This window comes from Equus quagga, chromosome 18 (genome assembly GCF_021613505.1).
Source record: "Equus quagga isolate Etosha38 chromosome 18, UCLA_HA_Equagga_1.0, whole genome shotgun sequence".
Classification (NCBI taxonomy): domain Eukaryota; kingdom Metazoa; phylum Chordata; class Mammalia; order Perissodactyla; family Equidae; genus Equus; species Equus quagga.
This window is the reverse complement of record NC_060284.1, coordinates 9,599,927-9,613,756: the sequence shown is the minus strand read 5'-3', so window position 1 is coordinate 9,613,756 and position 13,830 is coordinate 9,599,927. Positions and strand designations below refer to the sequence as shown.

The 13,830-nt window shown below is 37.5% G+C and overlaps 1 protein-coding gene across 2 annotated transcripts in view; it reads left to right on the top strand.

Annotated features, from left to right (window-relative positions):
• The window catches only part of NEGR1 (neuronal growth regulator 1), an 810,652-nt gene that overhangs the window by 459,859 nt on the left and 336,963 nt on the right, over positions 1–13,830 (top strand). The window lies entirely within an intron of this gene.

Below are 13,830 nucleotides of genomic sequence, written 5' to 3'. Positions count from 1 at the left end.
TCAGCATGGCTTGATGAGCAGTGCCATGTCCGCGCACAGGATTCAAACCAGTGAAAACCCTGGCCGTCGAAGCAGAGCGCACGAGCTTAACCACTCGGCCACGGGGCAGCCCATATTTCTTATCTTTATCTAGACATCTGTAGCTCCTTCAGCTGTGTCTCCACATAGTATTGTGTCCAGGCAGTTTACTATTCTGACTGACTTCTAATTGTAAAATAACATATCAGTGTTTTACTCTTAAATTGTAGTGACAATAACTGAACACATGACCCCCGATGTGGTTTTATCAATAAACGTGTCTCCAAGACCTTTATCCAAATTGTTTAAAATTGAGGAAAAGAAAGGGCCAAACACAGACTCCTATGGCATTCTTCCAACATTCACCCTTCATGCTGACTGGAATCCACCACCAACACTGGCTGTAGTGGCTTCACCAGACGGGATTCTTCCTGGCTGCGTGAACTCTTGTCCACACTTCTCCATTTTATTGCTTAAAATATCATTAACAACTGTCAAATGACTCCTGAAATCTATATACACTCAATACGTTCAGAGAATTCTCTTTATCTACTAAGCTGGTTAACCTACCCAAAAGGTAAATTTGGTTATTTTGTCGCGGCTAAGGCTTACCCTTCATTTCTCTCAACCTTCAAACTAAAAATTCAGATATACTTCCTACCCTTCTAATATAGCAGTTGCTGAGAAAAAAGAATAAAGAATTATGATAGTAAGGTATAGGCAAAAATATAGAATAAAAGAGTTAACGTTTTTGCATAGATTATTTGAGTTTTCCAACTCAAAGTTTTCAAACTTTGAGAAAGAGGAGATGATTTGACTTATTTTTGGAGGATTTGCCAAGTGATGAGACTGGAGCATTCGAAACATGAAAGTTCAGCAGGTAGGAGAGGTGGTTACAGAACACGTGTGCCCAAGGGAACGTACTTTTTAGTTTAACCTGTATTTTTAAGTTCTTAAAAATATGGCATGATATTATCTGGAAAACCAAAATAAAAGTACATGAAACTTTTCAACAGGGATATGAAAATATGCCACACTCCTAGTACATTGGAGAAACTAAAATAAACCAATGTTTCTTACTTAATAGCCCAGGGAGTGGTTTATTCATAATGTTTTTTAATTCAAAAAGGAGAAGTGGTAAAATATTTTCACTCCTCAGAAGGTAGTAATCAATTTGAGGGAGAATGATTTTTTAATGAATGTGTTAAAAGCTAACTCTCCAAATAAGGAACATTTAGAACTGATGAAAAGACTCTAGTTCAACACTTCCTGAGTACTTACTATGTACTAAATATGATCCTGTAACGTAAGCAGGGATCAATATAAAATAGTTCCTGCATTCATATGAGTTCTCTGGAAATATGTATGGGAAAAAAAAAGAAATTTGTTCATGGCTTGAAAGTGAATAGAGGGAATAATTTTAGCTGTGACCAGCCAAATAGTTAAATCAGCTATTGCAACCACAATGATAAATATGGGGTCTACAAATAGCTGCTGATGTTTCCCAACTCTGTGCCTCCATACGTGTCTCACTCTACTTGGAATGCACTTCTCTTTTGAGATAGTTACAGCATATTATTCCACAAATTATCTTGGTATCTCCATCACCATCCTTCCATCTCCATCTGGATTGGGTGATTTCCCTTTAGATTTACATAATATTTTATATATATGTCTCTCATATAAATTTATATAATTATATTTTAAATTTACTTCAATGTTTGTTTCCTCCCATAATGTATAAGCTACTGGAAAGCAGCAATTCTATTTTATTGAATTTTAAATCACTGGTAGCTAACATAGTCCCTGGTGCATAGCAAGCGATAAATAAATATCTTCTAACAAAATGAATAATATATAAATCTGTATAGAGAGACCTTTTGAGGTTATCCTTCCCCTAATTACACTTGTCCCTTTACTATCATATTCTGGCATTAAGAAAGGCACATAATGATGTTACAAGATACAAATACACACATCTCCAAAATAATATACATAACTATATAACAAATATACATATATGTATATATTCATACTTATATGCATATATATCATGTATGTGCATGTGTATATGTAATATATATAGTCAAATGGTTATATAGTTTCTATATTGTACTCAAAAATACTAAATGATTGTGTCACCAAATTTCAGTATTTTTATATAGATGTTCTATATCATTTTAGAATGAGTTATAAGGAATTAGCTATGAATACTTTCCCTACTAATGAAAATGCTCATTAGAATAAACCTCACTACAAGACAATTTATAATATTTAATTTGCTTGATGGAAATCAATGAGTTAAAGAGATAAACCTCTTATTCGAAGCCACGAGAATTATGAATATCTGAATTTCCAGAGGTTTGTGATTCATATTTAAATGTATGTCCCAGAAGCTAGCCCCAGTATAAAACAGTTTCTGGCAAGAGACTGACTTTTTTTCCAATGAATAATTTAAAATGCAACTTTTTCCATGTGAATTGTCTTATGTCTTGGCAGTGGCATAGTATTTCAATAATTTATACAATTTTGAATATAATATAGTTAATGCCATGAAAGCAATTTCTTTGATATTGAATTATAAAAGAATGCACTTAGGCCACTGTGACTAATGATCTAGGGGCCAGCAACATGGCAAATTACCTTTTAACCGAATTTTAGAGAGATTTGTGCATGTAACCGTAGGACTGTACTGAGAGCTCCTGGGATACAGTTGCATGAAAACACTGGGTTGTTACATTTAAAAAATGTAAATAAAGCATTCTCTGTGAGAAAAATAGATAAAGAAACATGATGATAAAAAATATGTAAATGATGAGTATTTTAGGGAGAGCAAAATATTAATGTGAATCATGGTTTTATTATTTAAATTCCTGAATAAAATCTGTTCTTCGTCTATTTCTTAAGGCAGAACTCTAGTCACTGGCAACCTAATCATGGTCATTCCATGACAGGTGAGCAACCACGCAATAGTGTAATAATGTGCAGCTTTTATAAGAAACCGAGCAATATAATGTGAAAATGGATTCCTTGAGTCTTCCAAGGCTATCGCACAGGCTGAGGGCTTCCCAGGATGTAGGGCAGAGATGGCGAGATTATGGCTCCATTACACAATCCAGAGTACACAGGGTTATAGCTTATGGTGAGGATTTTGTACACACATAAATCTACGTGAACTGTTTGCTTTCATAGACCATGTAGATTTCTATATTATGACAATCTTCCAGCATAGGATGATCACGTGTCTTCTTCAGTAAGTGGCAAATTTTTCTAATTCCCTTAATGGCGTCATTTCTGTTGGTGCCAGGATAAGTCCACAAATATTTTTATGCATTTTTATGGTACCAAAAATGGAAAAACTCATGGCAAAGATCTGGCAAATCTGGACTTCCGTTTTCTAAATGGAAATTATCAGTGATAGCCGCCCTCTTTTTTTTTTAATTTTTTTTTTGAGGAAGATTGGCTCTGAGCTAACTGCTGCCAGTCCTCCTCTTTTTGCTGAGGAAGACTGGCTCTGAGCTAACAACCAAGCCCATCTTCCTCCTCTTTATACGTGGGACACATGCCACAGCATGGCTTGCCAAGCAGTGCCATGTCCCCACCCGGGATCTGAAGCGGTGAACACCGGGGCTGTTGAAGCAGAACATGCGCACTTAACCACTGCCCACCGGGCCAGCCCCACCGTCCCTCTTTAGACTGGTCCTCTCCACCAGGCCCGATCACTCCCCATGTATACATACCTGCATTACTCATATGTTACTTATGCATTGTTTTAGGTATCTTAGTTTTTCACACAAGTAATCAGGTCTTTGATCCTCATGGGAAGTTTTCTCATATACCTTTGGAGTCTCTCTTTTGTTCCATTGTCTGTCTTGATACCCCTGCCACACTGTCTGGATGCCAAAGCTACACTTGTAGCTTTATAACTGTAAGTGTTGCAGTCAGTTAGTGTAAGTCCTCCACATTTCATGATTCTTTTCCAAACCCCGCTCAAACCTGGTGATTTTAAACAACTGCAATTATGTATTTTACTTAAAATACTATAATTTGAACATAACACTTGGAGTCTGACTGGGGTGGCTAGAACAGTTAGGGCCTAGAAGTGTTGGGGTGCTTGCTAGGCTCTCTTGTGCTCCTGTTATCTCAGAACTTCTCCATGTGGGGTCCCCATGTGATGTCTCCAGGTGTACTCTCCAGCATGGGGCCTCCAGGGGGGTCAGACTAATGACACAGCAACTCAGACCTCCAAGACTGAGTGTTCCAGGGATCAGGGCAGAAGACAAATGGCATTTCATGATCCAGTCTTGGAAGCCATATGGCATTACTTCTTTCCCAGCTCTACTATTTGAAACAGCTAGGTGCCTACTCAAATTCAACTGAGGTGAGGGGAGTATGAGGACCTCTTTGTGATGGAAGAAGTGTTAAAGAATTTGGGGCCATGTTATAAAACTGCCACATAAGCCAACTAACAAAAAAGTAGGTGAGTAGGTGAAAGAAGAAATTGGGGACCAGATATTGAGAACTCTGCCTCATGACAGACCCCACCCCTGCCAACCAAAAAACGTCATTAATCTCACAGTCCATTACACATAACAAATGTCCAAAAAATACCAACCTTTGCTTTAAGTATCCTTTTGTTAGACATGTTTCCAAAGTGAAAAACAAGAGAACCACAATGCTCTATTTTGAATCCTTCTCCAAATACCTTCTAGCTCAGAGGACATATGTCTCAAAGAAGGAGACCCTCTTTATGTTCAGCCAAGGCTTAAGCACAGTTCCCTGATGAGCTTGTTGGACCGCATGGAAGTCTCTGGAATCTATGTAAAAATACATGCATAAAAAGACTGCCATGACACGCATGAAACTATTAATAGTGATTCTCTTTGAATGGTAGTATTATATTAAGTTGAATCACATGAAATTGCCGATAGCCATTTGTTTTTAACCTAACAAAGGGCAATTTTAGATGTTTCAACCTAATGACTTTGAGTTTTTCTTCCTCATTCTTTATCTATTTCTCCACATTCTTTTCAATATGTGTGTAGTGCCTTCACAATTAGGAAAATAAATGCTATATACAAAGAACAAAGAAACCCGAGTACTTCAGAGAAGGCATTATTTTTCTGACTGCCCCAAAATGACACATCTTCTCTGCAAGTACGAAAAACAGCATAGCAGCCTTTGATAGAAAAATCTGCTAAAATACATTTATAGAAAGCTGAGCCTAACAAGGAAAATTCATATTGAACCGGAACAGGCTTACCTCATGAAATCAGGAGCCAGGTGTTACATTACAACTCTATGAGTCCAAGGGTAGACATTGGGCTCTCTCGTGTTTTAAAAAACACTAAAGCAAGCTTTTAGCTATGGGAAATGTTTGCAAAGAAGGCAGCTGGGTTCTAGCATGTCACAGCTGGGCTATTTCCTCTGGTTTATGTGGAGAATAGTTCACTGCCAAGGGTGAGGCAAGACAAGTGCAGCCGGGCCATTCCTGAGGGCATTTGCTGGCACGTTTTCAAACAGAACAGTGGAGCTGGCCGCCAGGTTTATGGGAAGCATGACTATACTGAAAGAAGGTGCCTGCTTTCCTTAAGACCAATTCCTGGAAGGGGAATCATTGGCTCACTGCGCTGGAATTTTTTGAAGTTCTTAAAGTATACTGCCAAATGGTTTCCAGGAGAAAGCTCATTGTTAATTCTTAATAAAATGTTACCATGACTGCAGGTTTTGAAGGTAGAAAGTTTGCTCCTAAGACTTCTGCCTTGCTGGGTATGGACACTTACGTTTCTGTGCTCTAAGGTATTTCAGTTGTGGTGTGCTTCCTGTGTGTTTTGTAACTATTTTCTGCTAGGCAGAAGGGTGAATTAAGCAGGCATCGTCGATTCCCTGTGATACACAACGCTGCTCTAAGTGCGCTCCAGCTTCCTGCTGTTGCTGCTGCTGCCTAAGGGGGTAGCTGCTATTATGGTCCTGATTTTAAGCAGTGTTTTATATCTTTGAACCATCCAAGTAAGTGAAGCTGCAGCTCGCCTGAGTTACAGCAGGGATTTGCACTCTGGGGTGTAAACACTCATGTGTAGAGGCCAGCTATTGATCCTGTAGCCAAAAGGAAGCAAAAATGAAAATCCTTGTAGTCCAAAATATTGAAACTCTTGTGTAACAATGTTGTATTTTTGCCTTCAAAATGTTTATATAGCAGGTGAGAAAGTTGCCTTCAATCACAAATTTTTAAATCGTTAAATAAATGTTAAGCTACCAAAACCTATCATCTCTAAATCAGTAGCTTTTATTCTTTTATCTCATTTAATCCTCATGTATACTAAGCCTTGTTAATATAAGCTCTATACATATGGTTGTGTATGTGTATTTATATATATTTCTTTCACCATGGAAAACCTGTGTAGCAAAAACCAGTGCCTTCCTTCAATGGGAAAACCTGTCGTAAAATTTAGAGATTACTTGCTTTCTCTCATCCCACTGATGCATAATACATGTATTAGGTAGTTCAGGTAAGATGGAGAGAAGGGGAAGAGAGAGGGAAGCTATTTCTACTTTGTTTTTTTCCATAACTCCATCCTGTAACGTTTGTCCCTCTCAGATGGTCACTTTCTTCTCTCCATTGCTGATTGTGTTGCTCATAGCCATGCAGAACCAATTCTGGGCTTTCCCCAGGGAAAATAACACGGAAGGAAAAAGCTGCCCCTGACACCTTCCTCCCTCCAGTGTGGAGCCCTCTCGACCCAGCACGCTGCTCTCAGGAAGGATGAAAGTGAATGCAAGCTCTGAAGGCACCACCTCTTGTAGGGATAGCAGCATTTATTGTTACGCTCTTGAAGGCAAATCAGGGCTCTGAGGATCTGAAGGAGGGCCTAATTACAGTGGAGATCTTAAGGAAATAGGAGAGAGAATTTATGAAGAGGTTTTTTTCTGGTGTCCTGTAAGTTAGTGTCTCCCAAATCTGTAGATTTTGGAGCTCACTCTGTACCTATTGGTGTAGGATCTGTTAAGTCAGCTTTCCCCCAACCCCAGGATTGTGAAAACTCCTCGGATTATATTGAGGATTAGTTGGGTGAAGGGAACTGTTGTTTTTAGCCATCAAATTCCACTCAAATCCTGTCTGTTTCATAAAGCCTTATCGAACATCAGTATCCTCTCTGATTCTGACTCCATAGGCAGAGTTAGATTTACTACTCTGCGTTCCCAAGACAGCTTGTAGCACACTATCCACTTTGTAGGATTTATGACTCCATATTACAATTAATAGTGTTAGGTCTTTCAAGTCTTTAGACATGGACTCCTTAAGATTAGTCTCCCTAATCAAGTTGGTACTCAATAAATGTTTGTTGAATGAATAGATGGATAGGTGGATGGATGGATTAAAACAGATCAATGCCTGTTTTTCCCTTTTATATAGCTGACCTGGGAAGGACACGGTAGATTAAGAAAAACTTGGACATAGGTTTTCCAAGAAAAGAAACACACTAAGTTAAGCAACATGATTCAAACTGTGAACTGAAGTCTGAAAGATACATTTTTTTCTCAAACATATTCTTTGCACCCAAAAGTAATTCTGGAATATTCCATGAGTAGGTAATTCGTCAATTTGGCAAGTTTGCATTTATAAGTCACACGAGTATCTTTTCCTGCTATCGCCATCTGAGTGATGTGATGAGGGGAGAAGCCAGAGAAAGCTCTGAAATGTCATAAACTACAAACTCATTTACAGTCTATGAGCTGGAGAAAGCAACATTGCTAGTTAGGTGCAGGCCAGGAAAACTTCAAGCACCCACAAGCAAACCAATTTAGGAAAAAAAAAAAAAAAAAAAAAGAAAGAATTTTTTCTCTCCATTTGAGCACAGCACCTTTTCCAGGAGGTTTGTTATATAACGGAGATCTGCTTTCCCTTTCTGCGGGCTGGCCAAGGCTGAGAAGAGAGCTGCCAGCCCAGGGAAAGGAAGGCTGTTCTTCTGATACTGCCAGCCATTACCAGAAATGGGAGTGCAGAAAAAGCCAGTTCTCCCAAGATTTATAGTTATGTCTAGCTTGTTGACTCAAGCAGTTTGGAAAATCTTCAGAGACATAGTTTATTCAACCTAACTCAGACTCCAGGTCTGTGGAAAGAAAAGAAAAAGCAGAAATGATATGTACATGCTCTTAGAGTCAAATCCTTTTGACCCTCAATTTACATACTTCTCAAGTAAGAAGATGCTCTAACCAGCACATCAAGTTCTGCCTAAGATAGGACAGCCCATTCTATTAAAAATAAATTTTTATGATTATTGTCCAATTATTTCTCTGGGTTAACATGGCTAAAACTATAGTAGGCAATGCAGTAGGAAAATAACCATGCTTTTAAATGAGTTAAAAGGAATATCGAATGCCCAAACTCAGAGAATTCTTGAAAAAAGTCACTGGGACCCTTGGCACCAAAATTACATTTTCACCATTATATCATTCTTGCAGTGGTATGAAATTCTATGGGAAATATTCATTAAGAAGTCAAAGAAATATTAGCTCAGCACATAAAAGAACAATAAACAAATAATTGTTGAATATCACGAATGTGTCAGCCTTCTTCTAGGTGCTGATGACAAGCTGTGGAACAAAGTAAACAAGGTCCCCACTCGAGGCCTTTACTTGTGTTCTGTGAAGAGGAGACAGACAGTAAACAAGTAAAGAAATAAATACCAATGACAACAGCAGACTGTAAGGAATACCATGACCAAGAAACTACAAGAAGAGGAAGAATGATGGGGACACACGGTTGTGGGTGCAAATGCTTATTTCAACGACACATGTGTAGAAAAATCTGTCTTGCTTTAAGATGATCAGTCATCAGTAACACAACGCTTTAAGATGAAATTTTAAGCTTTTAACATTAACTGAGAAATTCGATGTCCGTGTTTCTTCTTTGTGATAGGTTTTTGGGGTGGAGGAAGTCACTTTGGAGAGGTGAGTCAAGCAGTACACCAAAGAGATGGAATCACTTTTGTTTTTATTTCTTGTTTGGCCTAGTGAACATGCTTGGGGAACAAGTCTAGTGATTGTGTGGGTAATTCAAATAGATATATTAAAACCTTTAAACAGTTTTAGTAATGAGCGTATAGCTTCAGAGAATTAATAGGAAGACACACAGTGTACTTGCCTAGAAAACACTGCTGTGATTTTTACACCCTGACTAAGGAAGCAGGTGGTCTTTGTACCCAGAATATTGCGGGTCCTAGCAGCCTAAAAAATGCCTCCAAATGGATTTGTATGTGCTGTGGTCTTTCAGGTACACTTACAACTTAAGAACTTGATGGGGCATTTAATTGATTCCAATGAGCCAATGCAACTTTCCAGATTCAAATCGTCCATGTCTTGTTTTTACAGTTAAGATAACCGTCAAATACATCCTCTAAAGATTTTCAGTATTATGTGTGACCCGACCTCACATCTCATACAACTTAATATAGGTGTGAACTCTATTCCATTTATTGTTTCTGAAAATCATCTGCACAGACTTTTAATAGGATAAAACGCTGTGCTCATATGATTCCTGTGACATACAGATTAGTCACCCTTAGGTTGACTTCTCAAATTTTTAATGGTTGTGTTCCAGACTACCAGATGAATTCTTGGAAGAAATTTAAGTTAACTCTGTGAAGGTTGCTCATTAAACAAACAAAACTTATTTATACAGATCAGAAAATACGTACAAGTGAAAAAAAAAATACAAGGCCACACACAAACTTAATTGTACAACATAATGCTAATGGTGAGGAATAATCCAAAATGGTTGGCTGTGTGGAAATCATTAGTATTTGGTTTGAATATGTATTCTAAGATTTTCCTTACTGATGCTGCTCCACACCCTGCCTGAGGACACTGATAGACAATGCAAATGAGGGAAGGCAGTTGGGGCAGGTCAGATGGCATAATTTTTGGTGAAGATGAAATCAACAAGTGATTTAAATTACCTTTAGGGAATCTAAATCTATAGATACATCTAAATGTGCATCATCCCTCACCATGATATCAACTGATTAGGAGTTGAGGACAAGGTACTAAGTAGTAATTAAATTTGAGGCTCATGAATAATAAGAGGTAAAGCAGGTTATTAATTTGAGGGTCCAAGAGTGATTTCTTTAAATGTATAAGAGAATTTTTGAAAACATTTGACTCCAACACAACCTTTAAATCCACTTTCAATCTCTGTTGTTTGGAAAGCTACCAGAGTTCTTCAGCCTCTTTAATTGGTGATACACAGCAGTAAATTAGGCACACAGTTGAAAAGTCTCATATATCCCCAATTAGGGTCCCAATAGGAGAGAGATATTCTGTGATTTAATATGAAGTCTAGAACTTCTACCTTTCATTGTTTTTATTTATGGTGTCATGATGATGATAGTGATAATAATGTTATAATAATTATTTCCTGTGAATTAAACAAATTTACATTTAGAGGAATGACTTATTTCTGTATTACTCTGCTCTAGGTCATAAATACTTAAAAAATGTGCACAAGAATTCAAAATACTCATTAAAATCCATAGTTTTTAGTGACTTAAAAAATATTGAATTGATTGAACACATTTGCTCTTTTTTAAACAAATTATTTTTAAGTTAAATTTCTAAATGAAAAGGGTTTGAGGGAGTTTGAAATAAGGTATGTAGAAAAGGAACACACATCTAGGATAGTAAGTTAAGTTATTCAAACTCTCCTCATTTTTCTGTTTTTCTCTGCAAGTGCATAGATATTGGGCATACCATAAGACATGCTGCTGTGTCATTCAGAAAGCCCAATAGAGTCCTTCCCACCTGTGTGCGTGCGTCATTATACACAAACTGTAACCCAAGGACAGCCAACAGAACTGGATGGTCTTAAGGTTCTTGAGACATCACCATTCTTTCCTGCTCCTGGCAACTCAAGTGGAAGCCTCCTTTTTCTCTTCCTTTTTCCCTTAGCTTGATGCTTCCTGGGATCATTCCAAACCCTTCCCCAGTACCATACCTTATTCTGGAGGCAGAGCTGACTATACCTCCATTTCCATGGCCCTACATTGAGGTTATTAATGTTTTTTTTTCTCTTACAAATGGTACCATGATGAATAACTGCGCAGAAACTATCCTACGTTGTTCACTTTAAAAGAAAACAAAATTAATATCTGCTGATTTGAACCCAGAGGCATACCTATTAGACATGTGTTACTCATGTAAAATGGGAATGGAAAATATTTGTCTTCTCTTAGTTACTTACCTATCTGCCTCTCTCTTTTTTTTTTTAAAGATTTGATTTTATTATTTTTTTTTCCTTTTTCTCCCCAAAGCCCTCCAGTACATAGTTGTATATTCTTCGTTGTGGGTCCTTCTAGTTATGGCATGTGAGACGCTGCCTCAGCATGGTTTGATGAGCAGTGCCATGTCCGCGCCCAGGATTCGAACCAACGAAACACTGGGCCGCCTGCAGAGGAGTGAGCAAACTTAACCACTCGGCCACAGGGCCAGCCCCTCTGCCTCTCTCTTTTAATTTTAACTTCCTTGAGGGCAAGGATTGTACTTTGAAATTTTTGCATTTCCTATGAGTCCAAAATTATTCCTTTCATAATCCTCAGTAAAGTTTGAAGTCTTAAACTGAATATGCAATGCCTTTGAATATTCACCAAAGCAAGACCTGTTTTTGCCTCCACAAGCTACAGTGCATGTGGCAGATTTCGTTGGCCCTCTCCACACACAGCATCTACTGCCAACAGGTGACGCATTCTGGGGAGAAGAGCCTTGCCAGAGGGATTTTCTCTTACTAACATCCTTTTTCCAGATGTTTCTTCCCTGTAGCATATCCTGAATTATGAGGCCCCAGGAGGCGATTGCAATCACTGAGATGACATGTCACACCTGGAATTCAACACTCATTCCCCACCATACAATTTCCCATGGTTAAATGTCAAATCTAAGTTTATTGCTAAGGGACTTGGTTGTTTCTCTGTGAATTCAAATATTGTGCTTAATATTATTTTACCACTCATGTTTACCACTTTAAATATATATAGATGCGTAAAGATGAAACTAAACTATATTAAGATCAGACGGAATTGACAAAATAATTTAATTTAGAGGATAGAATGCATGGTCTTATGGCACTCCATCATTTCTCTTAGATATACACACCCAGTCCAAAGTTGAATCAGTTATATATTTGAAATATATAAATAAACCAGCCAGACTAGACTGATCTTTGTGCACTGTCTTCTATATAAAAGAAGAGAGCACTATATAAGTTTTTTTTAATAGTAAGCTCTGGTTTAAACATATCTGTGTATGTGTATATGTATATGCATGCATACACGTGTATATATATATTTCATCGTTTCCTATGTCAAACCTACGCCTACATCCACAGACCCAAATGCTATTTTTATTTAATGTTGTGAGTTTATTTTTATTAACTCTCCTATTCACCAGTAAGTCATGCATATTTTTCTCTACTTTCCTCCTAGGGTATTTTCATGTCTTTCTTTCTGTTCTGTTTCAGTTAAGCTAAAAAAAGAATCTTCTGTTTGGAATGGCTTATTTTTTCTTATTTGCCTGAGAAGAGCTCGCTGAAGAGTTTAATGATAATATGTTTTAAATGCCAATTAAAGTATGTCATTTAGAAACAGTTACAATGGTATATCACTTAGGAATAAGCCTTTTCCTCAGTCATAGCAACAGTTACATATAATTGAATACTTTATATTTGTAATCAAATCATCCTAGATTTTCTTGTAGCAGAGTTTTGGTTCCATTAAAAAATCAAAGATGATATTCGAAGTATGGATAATTTAATTTATCCTTATGACAGATTTTAGTTACTGTTCTTTTAAATAACTGTGAAAACATATCTCTTGCATAAAGAAACCCTAAGAATGGAACAATTAAAAGAATTCCAGTCAAAACGCATATTTTTCTAATAATTATCAAGGTGTCTAATTGCCATTTATTTAGTTTTGACCAGGAACTTCAACATACTATAATTTTTATATAGTAAACCAAAACTTGTGGCACAGGCCAGTCATATACCATATGGAAATGATGCTCCCAGAGCTATTTTAAGGCATGGTAAAGAGCAGTACTAAAATTAGATTCAGACACTATACACGTGTTTTAAAACATCTAATAAGAATAGCTAACAATAATGCCAGGTGCTTTTCTAAGTCCTTTGACAAATAATCAGTTATGTAATCCTCACAGCAGCTCTATGGGGTTTGTGCTATTCCTGTCTCCAGCCTTCGGGTGAAGACACTGAGGCTGAGAGAGAGAAAGTAACTTGCCCCAGACAACACAGCTAACCAGTGGAGAACACAGGGTTCATATCCATGCTGTTAAGGATTGAATGAGACCATTTGGTCTTTGAGAGAATATGGACATTTTCATCCTCGAAGTTAATTTACGGATTTTCCTATCCAGCATTCCCAAAGTGTATTCCATGATCACTAATTTTATCAAATGCTCTGTGACAAAAGCTCCTACAGTCTAATACACCAGAAAAAAACCACAATGCAATTATTTTCCTTTTCACTCTTGGAGATTTATAGTCTAAAAAGCCATAAAAAACGTTCTAAGAAATCCCAAAGTGAAGAGATCTCTTTCAACCAGTGGTTTCCAGTCATCATTAACAGGAAAACTCATATTGAACACACCTTTCACAGCCCTTAGAATTTGTGGTCCTTAGAACATAAATGTTGAGAAAGTCCAGCCCTGCTATTTGGCAGGAAGAAAATTGAGGCCCCAAATGTCTTCGTGACCCTGAAATCTTACATCCCAATTCTGTGTATGTTTTACCTCACTCAGCGA